The 5,000-nt window shown below is 42.8% G+C and overlaps 1 protein-coding gene across 1 annotated transcript in view; it reads left to right on the top strand.

The window, feature by feature from the left end:
* LOC123511572 (tripartite motif-containing protein 3-like) overlaps positions 1-5,000 on the top strand; it is a 167,179-nt gene that overhangs the window by 12,292 nt on the left and 149,887 nt on the right. The window contains exon 2 of the mRNA XM_045267586.1: positions 4,060-4,823. The gene's annotated coding sequence lies outside the window, so the exon portion shown is untranslated. The remainder of the gene's footprint in view (positions 1-4,059; positions 4,824-5,000) is intronic.

Raw genomic sequence — 5,000 nt, 5'->3', positions numbered from 1 at the left:
CTTGTCTTCAGTGGACCTAAACCAGCCTCGCGGCGCCCGAAGCCGTGTTATTAAGCACTTTGCAAGCAAGCCCGGACATACAAGTTACTTTGAAGTGATGGGTACGAAATATTGGAACTGCCGAGCGTGTTTCCTGCGGCGATGTTCTGTCTATTCTCCTATTGAAGTCGAGATAAGGGACTTGCTCCAATAGATGTCCGGAATGGTTGAATAGTACTGCCTCGAGCTGCGTTGGTTTGTGGAAAATTAAAAGGTATGATGCAGATTTCTATAGATAATGAAAAGTTGATTCCTATTTCTCACATGGACTTGAATATGGTGGAGTGTGAAAATCGTGATACAGGTATGTTTTGATCATGAAGTCAGTTATTTCTATATGGAATTTCATAAATGTTAATAATGTAGAGCAAAAATCTGGTAGATGGAGGGAATAAGAGTCGTGATTTGTATTTGTGTTAATAATGAAGGGTCGGATTTATGAGACAGTTTGAATCACGATAACTGCATCGGATCGAGTTAATATATTTTAATTTCAAAGGTAACGCGTGGGATTCATGGCGCGTCTGCTTCATTTACATGGTGTTGCCGTCACCAGATCACCTCACACACGCACCTGCCTGCCTCATTACACTTTTCATTGCCCGGAACACCCTTCACCTGCTCTTAGTTTGCATGTTATGGCGGGAGTCTGATGCTTGTTCTGCACGAGATGAGGGTGCCGGGCTACCAATCTCATCAATCTGCACTGCTGACTTATTCCAGTATCTAATTTTGTAATATTTTTTTCTATCTATTAACGAAACTGACGGCCTGGAATAGACAGGCAGCAGGCAGAGATGTGCAGACGTCTCAGTCTATCCTGTTGTGCTATCAAAGAGGCTCATAAGTGTCTTACTTCATTGTGATATTTGAGAATTTTTATTTTATTTTCCGTATCGTCACGTGATGGGCGACAGAGCTGAGCGGAGAGGCTGTGCGAGGCATCTGTCCTGCAGTGGAATCATAGCGGCTGATAATGATCATCTCGTAACATCATTTCTATGGTTATTGTTTTACATCTAGCTGAGTGTCTCCCCGCCCTCCCTCTCTCCCGCGGCGCCATTCCCACGGGGCGGGTCTGTGGTGCTGTGCTTGGCTCGCCGCCTAAAGGTTGGGAGTTCGATCTCGGCCCACGGCAGTTTCTCGGTAGGCGCGGCAACGTCGTCTTGTTTGGGCGGCATTTCATGGGAAACTCGGGGGAATTCTGGTAACAATCTCGGTTTATTGGTTATTTCCTCACCAGGTCAAAAGGAGAACAAAAAGGTGTCAGCTGGTGGACGCAACAGTCACTGAATTCCTTTACTTCCATTTATATAGTGCTTGTCCTCTGCACTCAGCACAACACAACAACAATAGACAACCGATGCTCTTAGGCAACTGTGTTCCTTCCCACGCATTTCCTTTCTCACAATGGTGACTCACAATGAAGCTGTCCTTTCTCCCTCACTGTTATCTGGAAGTACAGCGTAGAAACCTTTAGATGCAGGGGAAAGTATCAAACTTCCTTGAAATTTCAAACTCGATTTTATAAGCTATCTGACAATTTTCGTAGTAGCAGCACTGGACTTTTTTTCTTTTTCCCTGTAGTGAGCACCGCCTGACCGCTTCCTCTGAGGTGTTGTGGTTAATGGACGAGCCGGTAGAGTCACTCCTAAGAAATATGACTGTTACAAATGTCCATTCCGGAATAATTCAAGCAAGAACAAGCAAGAAAGGAGATTGTTTTACTCATCCACCAAGCGTCAATTGTGTGTGTGTGTGTGTGTGTGTGTGTGTGTGTGTGTGTGTGTGTGTGTGTGTGTGTGTGTGTGTGTGTATGTGTGTCAAAGCCTACGTATTACTTTTCCCTGTAAACGTAACCTAAGTGTATCAGTTTTTCCTTTAATTTTCATACGTGCAACAGAAAACAACATTGCAACTCAGTCATCCATTCTTTCATCCATTCACTCACTCATTCATTCATTTATTCACGCAAGTCTTTTCTCTTTCAGTGCTGTATTCGTATCTTCATCTGTCCTCCATCACCTTTATTCCAGCAGTTCTTCTTCAACACCATCATCATCATTGCCACCACCACCACCACCATCATCATCATCATCATCATCATCATCATCATCATCATCATCATCATCATCATATTTCCTGCCCGACGCCTTGGCTGGAATAGGCTCTCGTAGTAACTAATCCATCATTCCTCTTCTCTCCTTGCTATAACTCTATACCTTCCTCCTTTCCTCCCTCTCCCGTCCCTCATTCTCTCCCTATATCTTTCTCCCTCACTCTCTTTCTCTCTGCTCTTCTCCGTGTTTTGCTCTCCCTTCATTCTCTTGCCACGCTTGTTTAATTCTCTTCCTCTCTCCTCTCTCTCTCCATCACTCTCCTCTCTCTCACTCCCTCCCTCCCTCTCTCTCTAAGTGTTCTCATAAATCATAAGCAGCGTTTTCTCAATATTCTTACACCACATCCTTCTTTCATTCTTCAGTGACTTATTGCTAATCTTGTTGTTGTTGCTGTTGCTGCTGCTATCATGAATATTATATAGTAGTAGTAGTAGTAGTAGTAGTAGTAGTAGTGGTGGTGGTGGTGGTGGTGGTGGTGGTAGTAGTAGTAGTAATAGTAGTAGTAGGAGTGGTAGTGGTAGTAATAGTGATATTAGTAATAGTAGTAATAGTAGTAGTAGTAGGCGTAATATAGTAGTAGTAGCAGTAGAAGTAGTAGTAGTAGTAGCAGTAGAAGTAGTAGCAGTAGTAACAGAAATAGTAGTAGAAGTAGTAGCGATAAGAGTAGAAGTAGTACTAGTGGGAAAAGTAATGGTAACAGTAATAATCATGACATTCTCTTCTTATTCATCATTTTTCTCCTCCTCCTCCTCCTCCTCCTCCTCCTCCTCCTCCTCCTCCTCCTCCTCCTCCTCCTCCGCCTTTCCAATCTGTCGCACAACTCCCTAGTAGCTTTTTAATTATCTTCATTATGTTCCTTATTAATTACCCGTGGGCAGGTAGAGGCACCGACGCACAGGTATTCTCCAGGGGGATTATTAAAGGCGGAGAGAGAGAGAGAGAGAGAGAGAGAGAGAGAGAGAGAGAGAGAGAGAGAGAGAGAGAGAGAGAGAGAGAGAGAGAGAGGAAGCATTACGAGTATTGGCTTCGTTGCTTGCTTCCTATCCACTATCTATCTATCGATCTATTGGCGTGTGGAGAGAGAGAGAGAGAGAGAGAGAGAGAGAGAGAGAGAGAGAGAGAGAGGGGATGTTATAATTATCTATCTATTTATCAATGTAGTTTGGTTTACTCTTATTTCTGTGTGTGTGTGTGTGTGTGTGTGTGTGTGTGTGTGTCTGTCTGTGTGTGTGTGTGTGTGTGTGTCTGTGTCTGTGTCTGTGCGTGGCTGGCTGGCTGGCTGACAATGGGATACCAGGATTAAAAAAAGAATAAAAGAATAAGCTGGTTTGATTGCCGTTGTGAAGAAAAAAAGTTGAGTAGAAAAGTGTTTTGTATGGATGTATAGATGTTGTATACAGTAGATATGTATATGTATCCATTCACGTGTCCATCCGCCTTTACTTCACCAATACCTAATAGTTTCATCTCTGTGGGAAAAAAATATGTATTAATCTATCCCATTTTTTTCCTTTCGCGTTTTGGTCTATATAAATGTAGTTATTTCTTTCTTTATGTGTATAATTGTAATCGTAATTTATTTTTATTGTAGTACTGTTCTTCAACTTTAATTCCTGGCTGGTGTGTGTGTGTGTGTGTGTGTGTGTGTGTGTGTGTGTGTGTGTGTGTGTGTGTGTGTATCCGTGTGTGTGAATTTATTGCCTATTCGTCTGTATTTGCGTATTTCCCTTGATCAATTTGTCTTTGTGAGGTAATCCGAGAGAGAGAGAGAGAGAGAGAGAGAGAGAGAGAGAGAGACTGAGCAAATACATTTTCTTCCCTTTCCCTGTTCTATTTAGGCAAAAAACAAGAGACAGATTAAATAAACCTTTTTCTTTTCTTTCCTTCCTCTAATCCACAGAAGGTAAAGTAATCGAGGCCTGAGACTGACCCAAACTGGAAGCGAGAACAGAGCGTGTACCTGCAAGACCCTAATTGGCTCCGGAACACACCTGGCGGGCCCCAACACCTGCCAGGATATCATGACAAGTACCTGATTGCACCGGGGAAAAGGGAGCGTGAAGTCAGAAGGGAGGAGAAAAGAAAGTAAAAGACCCGGAGAAAGGAAGGATTTGGTAGGAGCAGACTTGGACAGGATCGCTCTGAAGATAAAAATAGAAGGCAAAGGTGGAAGATTGAGTGTCAGAAGAAGTGGAAAAGGAACGTATTTGGGAGTGAAAAGGAAGAAATGATAATGAAGAGAAAAACTTAAGGAAAGAAGAAGATAAAAAAAAAATTCTTGAGAGAGAAGGAAAAGAGAAGAGGAAAACGTGAACAGAAAGGATAACAACATTTATTCGGTGAAAAATAATCATAAAAAAGACGAAATAAAACTTGTATTACAGATAAGAGAGGTTAACATAGCGAATAAAAAAATAACTTAGGAAGATAAAACTGAAAAAAAAAAGAATAACAAGGAAAGAATCTTGAGTCAGTGGATATGATTTCTGAGAACTAAGAGGAGACAAGAGAAACCAAGAGGGGAGGGGCACCAACTCCCTCCCGTCACCCCCGCACACCCCAGCCACTCACCGCTTGCCTGTGTCACCAAGGGGCGGCCTCCTCACGGGTCGCCGACGTCTGGCCGCCAAGATTTACTGGTCAAACTCCCCGCAGATTTTTAAGGTAAGAAACGTTGTGTGTGTGTGTGTGTGTGTGTGTGTGTGTGTGTGTGTGTGTGTGTGTGTTTGCTTAGTTGTATTTACAGAGTTTCTTGTATACAGAACCCAAGATACATTTGAGTGGTCCTTTCTTCCTATGTATATTTGTCCAGATGTTCATACACTCCTCCCCGTTATCGCC

Source organism: Portunus trituberculatus, chromosome 31, assembly GCF_017591435.1.
Source record: "Portunus trituberculatus isolate SZX2019 chromosome 31, ASM1759143v1, whole genome shotgun sequence".
NCBI lineage: Eukaryota > Metazoa > Arthropoda > Malacostraca > Decapoda > Portunidae > Portunus > Portunus trituberculatus.
Note: the sequence above shows the minus strand (reverse complement) of the source record. Positions and strands in the feature narration are given on the sequence as shown.